Raw genomic sequence first — 19465 nt, 5'->3', positions numbered from 1 at the left:
GACAGAGCTCCTCCACACGGTGAGTAAAACTGACTGACTTATATCTTGCTGCTTAAAGGGGGCAATGGAACTAAAGAAATACAACTGGGCTCTGCTTTATAAAGCTGCAGCCTGTGAGAGTCTGACTGGGTGTTCCTCAGTATGTAAATGGCATCAGGCAGAGAGAGCCACGTCAGCCGCCCACACTTCCTCTTCTCTCTCTCTCTCTCTCTCTTGTTCATCCTTCCAAACTTCCTCCATCTCTTTTCCCTTTTTTCTCTTTCTCCCCTTTCTCTTGTATATGTTCCTGTCATTCATTGACTTACTCCCTCTTTTTCTATTTCCATTTCCGACTCTGTCCTCTCCCATTTATATAACCACTTCTATCTTTCCCTTTTTCCATGTATGTTTGACACTCTGTTTATCTCCCTTTCCTTCTGTGTTGGTTGATCTCTCTCTCTCTCTCTCTCTCTCTTATCATCCATTGCTCTCCTTCACTTATCTACCTACCTGTTTCCTCACTTGTTCTCTCCTCATACCCTCAGTCTTTCATTCTCTCACTCTCTCTTTGTCTCTGTCCCTCCCTCCTGTCACTCTCTAATTGATCTCTATAGCAGGCGCTATTCCGGGACATTGGAACACTGAGTCCTGGGGTAGCAGTTAAATGCCTTGCCCTCTCACTCAATGTCACAATGTGAACCTTTCTCTCTCTCTCTCTCTCTTTCTCTCTGTATGTTTTCTGTCCCTCTCTCAATCAGAAGCTCAATGACATGAACAGCATTTAACAAATCTATCCAAGTCATCAATGATCTAACAATACTAATCCCAGCTTGGCATTGAGGGAGAGGATCAGCCATGATCATATTGAGTGATAGAGCAGCCTCACAGGGCGAAACCCTAACCCTAACCCTAACCCTAACCCTAACCCTAACCCTAACCCTACTCCTACTCCCTGTTTCTATCTTTGTATGTCTGTGTTATCTTCAATCTGCCCCTGGGTATTGATTCCTCTACTTATGGAAAAACTGCCTTCCTGTCCACTCTATCTCTGCCCCTCATAATCTTATAGCCTTTTAGCAGGTTCCCTCTCAACCTTCACTGCTCCAAGAGAAACAATCCCAGCCTTTCCAATCCTTCCTCATAGCTCAGACCCTCCAGTATCCTGGGAAATCTGCTCTGCACCCTCTTGAATACAGTTATATCCTTCTCATAATGCGGTGACCAGAACCTGTCTGTCTGTCTGTCTGTCTATCTCTCTCACTCGATTCCCTTTACCCCTAGTCTCACACTCACTCTATCTTTTTCTCTCTCCTTTCTATTCTTCTCTCAGTCACACTGTCTCATACCCTATCTCTCTCTCTCTCTCTCTCTCTATTCTTCAACCTTACCATCTCTATCTCCCTCTATTTTGCTCTCTCTCTCCCTTTACTCATTTTACATTGCCTCAGATTCTCTCTATCCCTTTCTCTCTTTCACACCCTGGGTATCTCTATCTCTATCTCTCTGACTGTCTCTCTCTCACTGTCTCTCTCTCTCTCACACACACACACTCCCTGCCTCTTTCTTTCTCAGAATGTCTCAGTTGGCAACATTTAAATACAGGGTAAATCTCCCTCTGCTCTGCCTCACTAATGGATGTTAACTCTTCACCCCAGAAGCATGTCTTTTCCTCGAGTAAGGCCCCATTTCTCACATTGACTAGGCATCAGCCTGTCTCAGGAAGATGGACAGATTCTTGTCAAATGAAAGGCAGTTCTGTGCCGTTGGCCTATTGTCACTGGGGACTGGTTTGGATACAAACCTCATTCCATGAAAGCCCAGCAGAGAGAGGAGATCCTCAGGTCATCAGTGTGAGCTGGAGGGACAAGACAGGCTCTGACCCACTGATCCATCCACAACATTGTCCAATCCCTTCCCTTCTCCTTCCCCTTTCACAGTCAGGTTCTGGGATGAAGCCAGGACCATCACACAATTACAACAGAAAGGAACTGAGGCCCACACCTACCATGGTGTCCAAGACCCATTGGGACCCTCCAATAGCAAACAGGAGACATGGAATTCATTCCAACTGGTCCATCAAATACAGACCATTAAACATGGGCCTCTTTGCCACTGAACTCTCTCATGGAGATGAGTAAATATGGGCCTTCTTCCCACTGAATACTCCAACAGAGATGAGCAAACATGGACCTTATTCCTGTTGGGCCTTCCAATAGAAACCAGGAAAGAAAGGCTTCGATTTCATTGAACTCTCCAGTAAATATGGACCAGTTTCAAACTGGAACCGCCAACAGAGACCAGTAAACATGCGACTTGTTGCAACTGGATCCTCCTATAGAGACCAGTTAACATGGATCACATTGCCGTGGCAAGATTGGAACTTCGGAATGAGGAGCAGAAATAGGTAATTCAGCCCTTCAAGCCCATTTGCCGTTTAACATGACCATGGCTGATCTTATCCTCATCTCCACTTTCCAGACTGCTCCCTATTGCCCTCTATCCTGCTTTTCATCAGAAAGATATCTGTTTCTTTCTTCAATCTGTTGATTGATTCTGCCTTCACTGCACTCTGGGGGCAGAGTGTTCTACAGATACACAACACTCTGAGAAAAGGAGTTACAATAGAACAGAATCCCTACAGTATGGAAACAGGCCATTCAGCCCAACAGGTCTACAACGACCTTGAAAGAACATTCCACCCAGACCCATTCCCCCTACCCTTTCCCTGTAACTCTACATTTGCCATGCCTAATGAAACGAACCCACACATCCCTGGACACAATGGGTAATTTAGCATGGCCAGTCCTCCGAGGTTTAACATCTTTAGACTATGGGAGGAAGCCAGAGCCCCCAACTGAAACCCATGCAGACAGGGGGAGAATGTGCAAACTCCATATATTTGCCTGACAGTGGAATCAAACCTGGGTCCCTGGCACTGTGAGGCAGCAGTGCTCACCACTGTACCACTGTGCCACTGTGCCACCTGTAGTTTCTCCTCATCTCAGTTTTGAACCTACCTCCTCTCACGCTATATCTTTGACCTACTGTTCGAGACTGGCCCACAAGAGGGAACAGCTGTTCCATGCCTGCCCTATCAATCCCCTTTAGCATCTTATATAGCTCACTCAGGTCTCCCGTCATGAGACTGAATTCCAGTGAGTATAAGCCCAAGCTATTCAGCCATTCCTGTACCACAGCCCTTTCATCCCGGGAATCAGTCTGGTGAACATCCTCTGAACTGCATCCAGTGCCACCATATCCTTCACCAAGTTAGGAGACCACAATTGGACACAATGCTTCAGATGTGGTCTCACCAATGCCTCACAGAATTGTAACAATATTTTTTTATTTCTGAAATCCAGTCCTTTTATAATAAATACCAAGGTTCCAATTGCTGCAAGAAATACCAACATTCCAATTCCATGGGACTCAATTGGAACCTCCAACAGAGATCAGTAAACATGGGCCTCCATCCCACTGGAATGTCCAATGAACAGCAATAAGCCTGAGCTTCTTTCCCACTGGACCCTCCAGTATTGGAGCTTCAAACCCTGCATCCTCTCCATCACATAGGTCTCTTATTTCAAACTCCACAACATTGTTTGCCTCTGCACTACATCATCCCCTTGACCACAGAAATCCTTATTCCTGCTCATCCCACCTCCAAACTCCATGATTCCGATGTCCTTTCTCAGCTTACTCCATTTGTGTTCCATAAATTCCAAATTGTCTGAAATGGAGTGGCCCCTTCCCTGCCTCACACGTAGGAGGAGATGGACAGATTTTATATAAGTAACGAGTTGAAACATTCTGGAAAGTGAATGTGGTCGGAATTGATCAAACTGATGATGGCTTCTGCAGTTGAATATCCTGCTGGCAAGCTCCAGCCTTTTACACTCAGAATGGGGAAGTGTGTATGGTAGGGTATATATTGTAGCGCTCCATGGAACTATCCCTCAGCATCAAGTGTCCCTCAGGAGGGGAGAGGGAATGTTCAGGGTCCTGAGCTCCATTTCCCAGCCCAGGCAGTTTGTCTCCCAATGAATGAATAAGACGCCAATTTTGAGCCCAGGTTAGAAGAAAAGTCTCTGCTGTGGACCCAGGTTTACAACAGGCAACTAGAGATTGAGCTGAAAAGGAAAGGTTTGCTGGATTATGGAGAGAGAGGGGCAGTGGGATTAATTGGACCACTCACAGACATGATGGGCTGAATGGCCACCACCTGTGCTAGGGGGAGCAGATTTCGGACTGGATTAAGAAGGAACTTCTTCACCCAGAGGGTTGTGAATCTATGGAATTCCCTGCCCAGCAGAGTTGTTGAGGTTTCCTCAGTAAATGTTTTTGAAGCTAAGGTGGATATTTTTTGAACAGTAAAAGAATTAAGGATAATGGTGAGGGGGCGGGTAGGGGGAGCTGAGGCCAGGAAAAGATCAGCCATGATCTTATTGAAGGCGGAGCGGGCTTGAGGGGCCAGATAGCCTACTCCTGCTCCTAGTTTTAATATCCCTATGTACTGTCAGATTCCAGGGTGTGCAGACAGTTCAGTTTTCTCCTGTCTCAGTAACAAATGTCCAGCTGCTCCGAGCTCCTTCTTTCACTTCCTCTCTTGGTGAAGTTTCAACCTGGTGAGCTGACAGTCTTTGCAGTTATTTTTTACACTGGGGCTTTCTGCTGTGGTTAGAATCTCTAATAATAAATGTCCAATCAGTGACAATCACAGCAGCTAAGAGCAGTCAGGGCTGAGGAGCCAGGCTCACTGGGAAATTCATTGGGAAGATCAAATCCATCCTTTGCAGATCCCACTAAAAACTTTATTCCTCTCGCTGAGCACTGTCTGCTGCTCAACCAGACTCTTTACAAAAACAGAACAGTTCTAAAAAAGGTTCACTTGACCCAAAATGTTAACTCTGCTTTCTCTCCACAGATGGTGCCAGACCTGCTGAGCTTTTCCAGCAATTTCTGTTTCTGTTTCTCATTTACAGCAACCACAGCTTTTTCAGCTTTTATTTAGTATCAGACTCCTTGCTATCTTGGCCTTATCTTTGAGGCTGATCTGAGCCCCAAATCCTCCATGTCACAAAGATCACCCACTGAAAATCTCTTTGCTTTGGGACTCCAAACATGATCAATCCAATGTTGTTCTGGCCCACATCACAGCCACTGCCCTCTGTAAACTTCAGCTCATCCCAAACTCTGCTGCGCGTATCCAAACTTGCACCAAGCCCCATCCCCATCCCCTATCATCCTCGCTAACCGACATTGGCTCCCAGTCCAACAACATCTCGATTTACAAATTCTCATCCTTATTCTCAAACCCTACCTGTCCTTCAACCCTCCCTATCTCTGTAACCTTCTCCTAGCTGCCTCATTCAGTGTGGTTAGCAATCTTGCATATATGGCTGTCTAATCCTTTATGCACATCATTGAGAGATATTGTGAAACACTGAGGTCCCAGCACAGATCTCTGGGGACACCACTATTCACATCTTGCTCATTGGAGAGCACACACATTATCCTTCCTCTCTGTCTCCTGCCTCCAAACTAATTCCTGACCCAAGGCAAATGTGTTTTCTCAATCAATATATTTCCATGTTGATGAATAGTCTCTCAAACAGTGAAACTAGGAGCAGGAGTATCCCTTGGAGCTTGTTCCGCCATTCAATGTGACAATGACTGATCATCCAACACAATCGCCTGTTCCCACTTTGTCCCTGTAACCTTTGAACCGTTTCACCCTGAGAACTATATCGTGCCCTTTCTCGAAAGCATTCAGCGGTTTGAGCTCAATTTCTTTCAGTGACAGAAACTTCCACAGGCTTCCCATTCACTGAATGAAAACATTTCTCTCCATCTCAGCCCTACATGGCCTTTCCCGTATCCTTAAATTGTAATCTTTGGTTCTGGACTCCCCAGTTATCAGGAACATCCTGTCTTATCCTGTTAGGATTTTTGAGTTTTCAATGTGACCCCCCTCAATCTTCTAAACTCCAGTGAATATAATCCTAACCGATCCAATTTTTCCTCAGATCTAAGTGCAGTCATCCCAGGAATCAGTCTGGTAAACCCTCACTGCCCTCCCTCCACAGCCAGAACATCCGTCCACAGATAAGGAGAACAAAACTGCAGGCAATAGAATCATAAAGTTACACAGTACAGAAGAGGCCCTTCAGCCCATTAACTGTGTACCAGCCAAACGACACTAAACTTACACCATTCCCACTTTCCAACACATGGCCCATAGCTTTAAATGTTACGAAATTTCAAGTGTTCATCCAAGTAGTTTTTAAAGGTTGAGAGATTTGCCACCTCACCTACCATCCCAGGCAGTGCAAACCAGACCCCCACGACCCTCTGAATGAAAACCTGCTCTTCAAATCCCCTCTAAACCTTCTGTCTTTCACACTGAATGTGTGCCAACTCTGAGTAAGGGGAAAAGCTGCTTTCTATTCATTTTGCCCATTCCCTTCATACCCTTATACACCTCTATCAGGTCCCCCTTCCACCTTCTCTGCTTCAAAGAAAACAATCCGAGCTTATCCAGCCTCTCTTCATCACTGAAATGCTTCATCCCAAGCAACATCCTGGTGAATACCCTCTGCACCCCCTCCAGTACAATCCCATCCTTCCGATCGCCTGGTGACCAGAACTGCACACAGTACTGCAGCTGTGGCCTAACCAAAGTTCTATATAGCTCCAACATATCTTCCCTGGTCTTCTCATCTATACCTGAAATGATAAAGGCAAGTGTTCTGTCTACCTTCATAAATACCTTATTCACCTGTTACATCGTCCAAAGTTCATCACCTCACATTTATCAGGGGTAAGTTCCATCTGACTCTGATCTGCCCATCTGACCAATCCAGTTAGATCCTCCTGTAACCTAAGACCTTCTTCCTCACTGTCAACCATCTGCCAAACCTTGTGTCATCTACAAACTCAGTCACCATCCACTCACCCCTACCCCTCACCTCTCACATTCTCATCTTCATTGTTTCAATACATCCTGAACAATAAGGGACCCAGCACTGATCCCTGTGGTATCCCACTGCACACTGGGCCCAGTCACACAAATAACTTCTTGCCTCCACCTTCTGTCTCCTGTCACTGAACCATTTTTGGTTTGAATATTCCAGGTGTGGTCTCACTACGTCCCCATACAATTACAGCAAGACATCCCTGCACCTGTATTCAAATCCTCTCACTATGAAGGTAACGTATCATTTACCTTCTTCACTGCCTGCTGCACCTGCACACTGACTTTCAGTGACGGGTATACACAGACACCCAGGTTTTATTGCACCTCCCCATTCCCAATCTATCACCATTCAGATAATAATCTGCCTTCCACTTTTTGCTACTAAACCGGGTAACCTCACATTTAACTTCATTGTATTTCATCTGCCATCACTCAACATCTCCAAATCACACTGAGGTATCTCTGCATCCTCCTCACAGCTCCCCCTCCCACCCAGCTTTGTGTCATCTGCAAACTTGGAGATATTACTCTTAAGTTCCCTCATCTAAACCATGAACAAATATTGTGAATAGCTGGATCCAGGCCTGTGGTACCCTTTCAGAAAAATTCCAGTTTATTTTTACTCTTTGTTTCCTGCCTGCCAACCAGTTCTCTATCCATGTCAGTACACTGCCCCCAGTCCCAGAAATCTTAATTTTTTTATGCTCTCTTCTGTGGGACTTATTAAAACCTTGTAAAAGTTCCAAATATACCACGTCAATTGCCTCCTTCTTGTCAAATTCGCTCTTTACATACTCAAGCAATTCCAGTCAATTTGTTAAGCATGATTTCCCTTTCCACAAACCATGCTGACCCTGTCTAATCCTGTCACTGTCTTCCACGTGCGCAGTGATTAAATCTTTCATAATAGACTTGAGTATTTTCAGGCTGATTAGTCTAAGATGTCCAGTTTCTCTCTCCCTCCCATTTTAAATAGTGATGTTACATGAGCAACTCTCCAGTCAGTGGGAATTCTTCCTGAATGTATAGAATCTTGAACATCAGTGTTTCCAAATGTTTTGGGCATTTTCTGAAGTAATCTGAGGTGTAGATTATTGGATCCTGTGGATTTATCAGAATTTAATCCCATAAATTTTCCAAAAACATTTCCCTAATAAAGCTAGTTTTCTTCAGTTCTGCTGTCAGTCTATACCCTGTCATCCCAAAATGTTGAGAATGTATTTGAGTTTTCCATTGTATACAAAGATCCAGAATGCAGCAAATGCAGAAATTTCCTTTGCTCTTGGTACTTTTAACAAATCAATTTTGAATAAGAATGACACATTACCTATCCTATCAATGCAATCTCCTGACCTGGGAATAGGGTACAAATCCATCTTTGTGACTCCATTCACTTTCCAACTGTCTACACAGAATCTAATTCAAACGTTTGGTTTCAGAACCAACACTACAAGAGAACTCCAATTCCTCTTACAGTTCAATCAGGGTACCCTGTCTAGTTTATGATCAGTAATTTGCTGATTTTTAGATGGTTTGAATCAACCCCAGATCCCTGGTTCTGCCACTGGATTTATTTAAAAATGTCAAAAGAAGAAGGCAGTAGATGGGTGTTTCAGGGCAAAAGAATTTCTGCGTTTATTCAATACAAAAGGTAAGTATAATACAGGAGCAAATGCAAATGTAATAATCAGTGAAATTAACAGTATCCATTATACAGAGAACAGTAATTAAATGCACTAACAAATTAAACACTGGTTAAACACTATTAGAAGCTAGAGTGGAAAAGTGTGGCACTGGAAAAGCACAGCAGCATCTGAGGGACAGGAGAATCGACGATTCAGGCATAAGCTCTTCATCAGGAAGGTTGGGGGAGTGGAAGGGGGCTGAGAGATAAATAGGAGGGTGGGCAGGGGGTGGAGGAAAGTAGCTGGGGAGGGGATAGGTAGTTGCAGGTGGGGGTGGAGGTGGTAGTGATAGTTCAGAAGGGATGGTGGAGCAGATAGGTGGGATGGATGATGGATAGATAGGAAAATTCAAGAGGGTGGTGTCTAGTTGGAGGATTGGATATTCGTTGGTGGGTGGGGGGAGGGGAGATAACAAAACTAGTGAAAACAACATTGATGCCATGTGGTTGGGGGGTCCCAAGGTGGAAAATGAGGCATTCTTCCTCCCGACATGGTGGCTCAGTGGTTAGCACTGCTGCCTCACAGCACTAGGAACCCAGGTTCGGTTCCAGCCTTGGGCGACTGTCTGTGTGGAGGTTGCATGTTCTCCCCATGTGCGGGTTTCCTCTGGGTGCTCCGGTTTCCTCCCACAGTCCAAAAATGTGCAGGTCATGTGAATAGGCCATTCTAAATTGCCCTCAGTGTTAGGTACATTAGTCAGAGGGAAATGGGTCTGGGTGGGTTACTCTTCGGAGAGTCGGTGCCTGGTTGGGTCGAAGGGCCTGTTTCCAACTTCTAGGGAATCTAATCTAATCAAAATGTGTAGGTTAGCTGAACTGGCGATACTAAATTGCTCATAGTGTCATGTGCATTAGTCAGGGGTAAATATAGGGTAGGGGAATGAGTCTGGGTGGGTTACTCTTCGGAGGGTTGGTATGGACATGTTGGGACGAAGGGCCTGTTTCCATACGGTAGGGAATCTAATCTAATCCAATCAGATGTCGAATGGCTTGGAGTTGGCAGTGGAGGAGGCCCAGGACTTGCACGTCCTTGGCAGAGTTGGAGGGGGATTTGAAGTGTCCGGCCACAGGGTGGTGGGGTTGTTTGGTGCATGTGTCCCAGAAAAGATCTGCAAGTTCGTCCTTCCCAATATTCCTGATGAAAGGCTTCTGCCGAAAACATCGATTCTCCTGCTCCCCGGATGCTGCCTGACCTGCTGCGCTTTTCCAGCACCTCACTTTCCGACTCTGACCTCCAGTATCTGCAGTCCTCACTTTCTACAATTAGAAGCAAAACAGTTTGAATCACACAAACTTTAATCAGGCTCCCTCCCCTTGGGGTCCCAATGCACTGTCACCAGCCGCCATCCCCTCCCTGCGAGCTCAGAGGGAAACTTTGGGGTCTCAGGATTTTCAGCTCAGCACCGAGGAAAATACAGGTTTAAAATGTGTCCTGTTGGTGAGGTTCTCACTGTCGGTTCTCTTGGCTCAGGACAGGTCTGTGAGAAAGTGAGGACTGCAGATACTGGAGATCAGGGTTGAGAGTGCTGTGCTGGAAAAGCGCAGCAGGTCAGGCAGCATCCGAGGAGCAGGAGAATCAATGTTTCGGGCATAAGCCCTTCATCAGGAATAAGACCTGTGGGCCGGGGGCTGAGAGATAAATGGAATGGGGGTAGGGATGGGGTGAAAGTATCTGGGAATGTGATTGGAACAGGCCTCTCTCTGGAAGCTCTTGTTCAGATCGCGTTTGGTTGGTGTTCCTGCTCTCAGGTGTCCTTTGTTGCGATGATGCTCTTGGTTTGGTTTCTGGATGCAGCTTCTCTGTTCAGCCTCTGTGGTTCTTGGTTCTGAAGCTGCTTGTTGGGGCTTGCTGAAGCTGTTCATGCAGAAACTTATTGTTGAAAAGGCTCGCCCTCAGATTAGGGCTGGCTGTTATACCGACTGTGTGCCCCGTTATCGCCCCTCAGATCTGTGTTGGCCAATGTGTTTCTGGTGTTCCCTTTGGGGTCAGTTGGCTTCCTGACAGTTAAGAGTGTGTGTGAATGTATCTTGATTGATGTTGAATGCTCAATATCCCTGTGAATAAATATTGATTGTGTTGAATGTCCAGTATCTGTACAGGTTCCAAAATGTCTGTGTTAGTAGGCTGAGGTGTAAAAGTGAGGTTCAGTCTGGAGAATGAGGTCTGGTTGGTGTCTCTTTAAGGGTTGAGGTGTGAACTGGAATTCCAGGCAGACCAATGGTTCCAGGCAGCCATCTCCGTGTCTCTGTGTTTCCCCCGAGCTCAGCCCAGCTGCCTCTTTATTTTTAAAAGATTTTTAAAAATCCAGGGGTTTAAATAATAGGGAATTTTGCTCAATCCTACATGGGAGAACTCCAATTACTCTGACAGTTCAAACAATTGATACTCCAACAAATATTGAGCTTCCTTTGTTACTTTGGCTTGTTTCTCTGGGTTTAACCAAAATGGGTTTTGTTTTATTGGGTCTGAATTACCCACATCCACGTCATGTTTGATTAATGTGGAACATCCAAGTGTATCTTTTAAAGACCATATATCAGTGCGGAATGTGGCCATTCAGCCCATCAAGTCTGCTCTGCAATTCCATCACAGTTGATTTGTTTGTCAATCCCATTCTCCTGCCTTCTCTCCGTTACCTTTGATCCCCTTACTAATCAAGAACATATCTATCTCTGTCTTAAATACACTCAAGGACCTGGCCTCCACAGCATTATGCGGCGATGATTAATCCACAGATTAACCACTCTCTGGATGAAGAATCTCCTCCTCATCTCACTTCCAAAGGATGGCCCCTTCTGAGGCTGTGCCATCAGGTCCCAATCTCTCTGCCAAGTGGAAACATCTTCTCCATGTCTCCTCTATCCAGGCCTCTCAGTATACTGTATGTTTCACTGAGATTCTCCCTCATCCTTCTAAACTCCATCGAGTACAGACCGAGTACAGGCCTCAACCACTCCTCATACAAACTTCTTTGTATTCTCTGAGCAGTCTCCCTCTGTCCCTCTGTTAATCTTTCTCCAGATACAAAAATACAGTGTCTGAATTCTCTAATGCCTTTGAGTTTGTTCACCTCACAGGAGAAAGTTCACTTTGGGAATTGTCCAATTCTCTTTGGCTCTCACAGTTTATCTCATCCCTCTCTGCTCCCTCACTGCTTGACACACCTGTACACAACTGAATGGTTTCTCAAACACTAGGAGAGGAATTAAGGATCCTGCTTTCATCACGTGTTTATCTACAACTCGACAAGTTATTTTTATTTATTCATTTTGTGGAATGTGCTTTCAGCGCTGGATGGTCAGCATTATTGCTCATTCCTAGTTGCTCCTTGAGAAGGTATGGGGAGCTGCCTTTTTGAACTGCTGCAGTCCACCTGCTGTGGGCTGACTGTCAATGCCATTATGGAGGGAATTCCAGGATTTGGAGCCAGCAACAGTGAAGGAAAGCAATATATTCCAAGTCAAGATGGTGAGTGGTTTGGAGGGAAACTTGAAAGTGGTGCTTGGAACTTGAAAATATATCGGCTGCTTTTGTCCTTCTAGATGGAACTAGTCGTGTGTCTTGAAGGTGCTGTCTGAGGATCTTTGGCAAATTTCTGTAGTGCATCTTGTAGATGGTACACACTGCTGCTACTGAGCGTTGGTGGCAGACGGCATGGTTGCATGTGGATGCAGTGCCAATCAAGTGAGCTGCTTTGTCCTGGATGGTGTTAAGCTTCTTGGGTGATATTGGGGGCTGCACACATCCAGGCAAGTGGGGAGTATTCCATCACACTCCCAACTTGTGCCTTGTAGATTGTGGACAGGCTTTCAGGAGTCAGGACGTGAGGTACTTGCCGCAGTATTCTTAGCCTCTGACCTGCTTTTATAACCACAGTGTTTATTTGGTGAGTCCAGTTGAGTTTCTGATCAATGGTAACTCCCAGGATGTTAATAGTGGCGGATTCAGTGATGGTCACACCACTGAATGTCAAGGGGCAGTGGTTAGATTGTCTCTTATTGGTGATGGTCATAGATTGGCACCTGTGTGACATGAATGTTACTTGCCACTTGTCAGCCCAAGCCTGGATATTGTCCAGATCTTATTGCATTTGGACACGGACTGTTTCAATAGCTGAGGAGTCAAAAATGGTGCTGAACATTGTGTCATCATCAGTGAACATTTCCATTTCTGACTTTATGGAGGGAAGATCATTGATGAAGCAACTGAAGGACACGACCCTGAGGAGCTCCTCCAGAGATGACCTGGAGCTGACATGACTGACCTCTAACAACCATGATCATCTTCCTATGTGGAGAAAGTGAGGTCTGCAGATGCTGGAGATCAGAGATGGAAATGTGTTGCTGGAAAAGCCCAGCAGGTCAGGCAGCATCTAGGGAACAGGAGAATTGACGTTTCGGGCATTAGCCCTTCTTCAGGAAGGGCATTCCTGAAGAAGGGCTAATGCCCGAAATGTCGATTCTCCTGTTCCCTAGATGCTGCCTGACCTGCTGCGCTTTTCCAGCAACACATTTCCATCTTCCTATGTGTCAGGGCTGATGCTAACCACCGGAGAGTTTGCCCCCAATACCCATTGATTCCAGTTTTGTTCGGGCCTCCAACCACTTCTTGACATCATGTGGAGTGAATCAAATTGGCTGAAGACTGGTATCTGGATTAGTGGTGCTGGAAGAGCACAGCAGTTCAGGCAGCATCCGAGACGCAGTAAAATCGACATTTTGGGCAAAAGTCCTTCATCAGGAATAAAGGCAGAGAGCCTGAAGCGTGGAGAGATAAGTTCGTGGAGGGTGGGGGTGGGGAGAAAGTAGCATAGAGTACAATAGATGAGTGGGGGAGGGGATGAAGGTGATAGGTCGGGGGTGGGGGGAGGGTGGAGTGGATAGGTGGAAAAGAAGATAGGCAGGTAGGACAAGTCAGGACAAGTCACGGGGACAGTGGTGAGCTGGAAGTTTGGAACTGGGGTGAGGTGGGGGAAGGGGAAATGAGGAAACTGTTGAATACACATTGCTACCCTGGGGTTGAAGTGTTCTGAAGCAGAAGATGAGGTGTTCTTCCTCCAGGCGTCTGGTGGTGAGGGAGCGGCGGTGAAGGAGGCCCAGGACCTCCATGTCCTCAGCAGATTGGGAGGGAGAGTTGAAATGTTGGGCCACAGGGCGGTGGGGTTGATTGCTGCCAGTATCCCGGAGATGTTCCCTAAAGCGCTCTGCTAGGAGGTGTCCAGTCTTCCCAATGCAGAGGAGACAGGATCAGGAGCAACGGATACAATAAATGATATATCCCCTCCCCCACTCACCTATTGTACTCTATGCTCCTTTTTCCCCACCCCCACCCTCCTCTAGCTTATGTCTCCACGCTTCAGGCTCTCTGTCTATATTCCTGATGAAGAGCTTTTACTGCTGCCTAAACTGCTGTGCTCTTCCAGCACCACTAATCCAGAATCTGGTTTCCAGCATCTGCAGTCATTGTTTTTACCACCTTAAAGACTGGTATCTGTAATGCTGGGCACCACTGGAGGAGGCCAAGATGGATATCCACTCGGCACTTCTGGTTGAAGATTACTGCGAAAGATTCAGTCTTATCTTTTGCACTGTTGTGCTGGGCTGTTCCATCATTGAGGAAGACTCTTTCTCCAGTGAGATCCACTCACGACTGGATGTAACAGGACTGCAAAGCTTAGACCTGATCCATTGGTTGTGGGATTGTTTCATTCTGTCTATCACTTTCTGCTTATGCTGTTTGACATGCAAGGAATCCTGCTTGGTGGCTTCACCAGGTTGACACCTCATTTTGATGTATGGCTGGTGCTGCTCCAGGCATGCCCTCCTCAATTTTCCATTGAACCAGGATTGTTCCTCTGCTTAGATGGTAATGGTTGAGTGGTGGATACACTGAGCCATGAAGTTTCAGATAGTGCTGGAGCAGAAGTCTGCTGCTGTTGATGGCCCACAGTGCCTCATGGATGCCCAGTCATGAGTTGAGAGATTGGTTGTAAGTCTGTCCCAGTTAGCACGGTGATAGTGCCACACAAAACAATAGAGATTATTCTCAGTGTGAATGCAGGAGTTGATCTTTGCAAGGATTATGTGGTGGTCACTCTTATTGATACTGTCATGGGCAAATGCATCTGTAACTGACAGATTTCTAAGGATGAGGTCAAGTATGACACGTTTTATAAAACTGAACCACATCTTTACATACTTTTGGCTCAGTACACGTGATTCTGGACGCCTATGTTATCCAAATCCCCATGGTCCTGTCATGGGAATCTGATGTACTCCTCACAATATCTCCCTATGATAGCTGGGTGGGTCCACTAGCCAATGTCTAACCAACCATTCTTCATCTGGGGGTCTATGGTCGGGGGGAGTCTCCACTTCCTCATCAGTGCTCCATTCTGAAGGTAATAGCACTCTGAAACCCGTCCAGCCTCGACCTCAGTATGAGTTGACTGTGCTCATTTATTTCATTCAGGATCTGCTTTTTGGATCTGCTGTAATTAGAGACATCATACCAACCACTGCACCTGGATTATCTTCACTCTTTCGGAAAGTTTCAGCGATCCTTTCACTTGCTGTGGTGTCACACCACCCCTTATTGATGAATTTTGTTTAACCATTGCCCTGGTTACCTCACACGAAGGAGAGAGACCAGGAACCTGTCCCTGTCATTGTTCTGTTTCTTGGACCTCCTTTGGACATTCTGTAATTATTGGGGAAGTTACTGCCTTTAGTCCTGACAAATCATTCCCCAGAAGGAAATCGACTCCCTCAATAGGGAATGCTTTCCCCACTCCGACAATTACTTCTCCTGATAATAAATCACATTCCAGTTGCACTTTATACAATTGAAGTGGAATATATTCTCCACCAATCCCATTGATTAATACCTGAGCTCCCATCGAGCTCTCTGGAGGGAAAATCAATTCTTTCTCCAGTAAAAATGATTGTGTTGTCCCTGTATCTCTCAGTTTGGTTCTGGGTTTAGCTGAAGAAAAAGTGGTCACCATTCCTTTTGATAAAAGTCCTGTCCACCTCTCATCTACCTTCCAACTTCCTTTACTAATGACAGAATTCACCTCCAGCCTTTTTGTTATAGTTACAGCTACAACCTGCTCCGTGGGATTATCTGTTTGTGTTCCCTTCTCTGATTCATTTTTACTAACTCCTATAAATCCCATGGGTCTACCTCAGAACTTCCAACATTTCAAAGACACATGGCCCACCTTATTCCCAGAGAAACATTTTAGCTTCTGACCATCACTTCCACCCTCAGCAATTTCCTTCTTAATCTGAGGAGGAGTTCTCGGCCTGGTCCCTCCTGTCCATTCTCTCCCCTGGCTACCTGCCTTCCTCACACTCTCTCAATTTTTATTTTTCTCCCATTTCTGGACCTGATGGGAATAAGGTTTCTGGATCGGTCTCCCATCAGGTGACTTCTCCACCTCCTGATGCTGCTTGGCTTGTTGTGCTCTTCCAGCCTCCTGTTTGTCTACTTTGGATTCCAGCATCTGCAGAGATTTGGCTTTAACGAAGTCTATAACCATGAGCCATTCTAGCTGCTTGTCTTACTGTTGTTCCCCTTTGGTCTTCTACATGAATTCCGATTCATGAAGGGAAGGAAGTTTTGAAGTATTCTCAGCTGTTTTGTGGAGGCTGTTTCTGTAAGTTCTGAAACCTCTGTCTGTATGTTTCCGAGGCCAACCCATCTGCACTTTTCACCGTTTCACATCGTTGTGATCCTGAGAACGTTCCTCTGACAGGGATGTAGTAACCTCGTGTGCTTCCCAAGTTCATATTTGCATGGGCAAGTTCTATTGTTTTTCTCTACCTCACTTGTTTAACTATCTTCTCAACAAACATGAAAAATGTTTCCACCTCCTTCTCTTCATAGTTATAGAGTCATACAGCAAACAAACAGGCCCTTCTGCCCACCTTGTCGACGCTGATCAGTAAACACCAAACTGCACTAATCCCATTTACTTGCACTTGGTCTATAGCCTTCCATGCCCTGGCATTTTATGTGCACGTCTGGATGTTTTTTAGAGGACCTGCCTCCACCACCATCTCAGGCAGCACATTTCATATTTCTACCACCCTCTGGGAGAAAAAAAAAGCTTCATCAAATCCCCTCTAAAACACATTTTCTTCACCTTAAGCTTATTCCCTCCGATCTTAGACATGCCTGCCATGGGGAAAAGATGATCACGATTGACTTTGTCTATGTGTCTCAACATTTTGTATCCCTTCTTTAGACTCCTCCCATGCTTCCTCTGCTCCAGAGAAAACAAACCCAGTCTAACCAGTCTTTCCTCATAGGAAAGACTTTCAATCCCAGGAACATCCTGGTAAATCTCCTCTACACCTGCTCCACTCCAATCACATCCTTCTGACGGTGTCATGACCAGAACTGTACACAGTATTTCAGATATGACCTAACCAATACTCTGTAAATTAATAACAAGACTTTGTTGCTCCTATATTCTACACCCTGGCTAGTGATGGCAAGCATCCCATATGCCTTCTTCACCACCCTGTCTAGCTGTGCTGATACCTCCTGGGATTGATGGAGTTGTACACCAAGGTCCCTTTGTTCCTCACTACTCCCAAGGCACATAAGAACATAAGAACTAGGAGCAGGAGTCGGCCTTCTGGCCCTTCAAGCCTGCTCCGCCATTCAATAAGATCATGGCTCATCTTTTCATGGACTCAGCTCCCCTTACCCACGCTCTCACTGTATCTCTTAATTCCTTTACTGTTCAAAAAAAAATCTTAGCTTTGAAACCGTTTACTGAAGTAGCATCGACTTCTTCATTGGGCAAGGAATTCCAGAGATTTATGATCCTGTGGGTGAAGAAGTTCCTTCTCAATTTGGTCCTAAAACTGCTCCCCCTAATTTTGAGGCTATGCCCTCTTGTTTTAGTCTCACCTACCAGTGGAAACATCCTATGCCTTATCTATTCCCTTCATTATTTTATATGTTTCTGTAAGATCCCCCACACCCCTCATTCTTCTACGTTCCAATGAATATATCCCAGTCTACTCAGTCTCCCCTCATAAGGCAACCCTCTCAACTCCGGAATCAACCTAGTGAACCTCCTCTGCACCCCTTTGTGTGCCAGTACATCCTTTCTCAAATAAGGACACCAAAACTGCACGCAGTACTCCAGGTGTGACCTCTTCGCACCTTGTACAGCTGCAACATAACCTCCCTGCTTTTTAAACTCAATCCCTTGAGCAATGAAGGACAAAATTCCATTTGCCTTCCTAATTCCTTGTTGTACCTGCAGACCAACCTTCTGTGATCCACGCACAAGGACACCCAAAGCACATACCTTTCATTGTGTATATCCCTCCCTTATTAGACCTCCCAAATTGGATCATCTTACACTTATCAGGATTAAATTCCATCTGCCATTGCTCTGCCCAATTACCAGCTGATCAACATCAGACTGTAGCCTGAAACCCGGTGATCCAAGATGGCAGCAGAATAGGACACTTCAGACCGAGTTCATCTGCTCCGTCTGTTTCCTTTTCTTCTTTCTATTCCACCTTTTTTGTTTTTCTTTTGTCCTTCTCTCTTTTCTTTCCCAGCTCAGATGCCTGGCATCCAACCCAGTGCAGACCCAGTGATGTGGCCTATCAGCTTGGTGTGGCAGTGTCCTGGCCTGTCAGGGCGACTTCCCAGCCTGGTGAGTCAGACTCTTGGTCAGACATGAAGGTCTCTCAGTTCAATGTGGTGACCTCTTGGCCCAGCATGCTGGTCTCTGAGACCAGCGTGATTGACTCTCGGCTGAGTGTGGTGATCTCTCAGTGGCCCAGTTTGGCCCACAAGGTGGGCCCACAAGGTGGTCTTTTGCTGTATATGGTGGTCTCTCGGCCCAGCACAGCCTCAGCGTGGACTTCCACTCTCGAGGTGATGACTCAAAGTAAATGATCCCAAGGTAGCTAAGCGCTTCAGAAATACTGTAATGTTTGAACTTGCAGATTCATTTTTTTATTTTCTTCTTGAAACTAAAAAGGTCTGTAACGTGTAACTTTTAACTTTAATCTTTCTTTCTAAATTGCTCTTGAGATTCTGTACCGAGGTCCTTGGACCTAAGATGGCACCTTGTGAGGCGACATGACATACCATTCACTGTAATCCTATACGTTTGTATGTGAGTACACGTGACAATAAACTAAAATAAAAATCAAATCATATCAAAAACACCACCAATTTATGTGGCATCTAAAAGCTTTCTAATTATACAATCACATCCAATTTGTTACAAACAGAAAGGGTCCAAGCCCCAATCCCTGCAATGCACCGCTGGTCACAGACTTCCAATCACAATACAACCCTCCACCATCACTGCTTGCCTCATTTTTGGAAGCCATGTTTGGATCCAATTTGCCAACTTGCCTTTGATCCCATGGGCTCTTACCATCTGGACCAGCCTTCCATGTGGGGCCTTGGTCAATCAAATCAGTACTGGCATCCCTACCTCTCCAAGTATTGGTTAATCCTGTACTTCAGGATTTTTTCAAATAATTTCCCTCCCACTGACATCAGACTAACCGGTCTGGAATTGCCTGGCCTATCCCTGCTGTTCTTCTTGAACAAAGGAACCACATTGACAGTCCTCCAGTCTGGCACTTCACCTGTGGCCAGCGAAGTATTAATCAAGGAAAAGGCAATCAAACTTTCAAAACAATGAAATGAAAAATACAGTTAAGTTAAACCTAAAGATGTGGTAGAGAAATGAACCCCTTTTCCCTGTTATTTCAGAACTATAAATCAATAACATTCAAACAGAAAGGATTTTATTTTGCTGTGTGTTTTGAAA

The sequence above is a fragment of the Chiloscyllium plagiosum genome, unplaced genomic scaffold, assembly GCF_037043375.1.
Source record: "Chiloscyllium plagiosum isolate Xiang-an unplaced genomic scaffold, Cpla_swu_hap1 HiC_scaffold_9, whole genome shotgun sequence".
NCBI lineage: Eukaryota > Metazoa > Chordata > Chondrichthyes > Orectolobiformes > Hemiscylliidae > Chiloscyllium > Chiloscyllium plagiosum.
The sequence above is the reverse complement of the archived record's forward strand: the minus strand, read 5'-3'. Positions refer to the sequence as shown.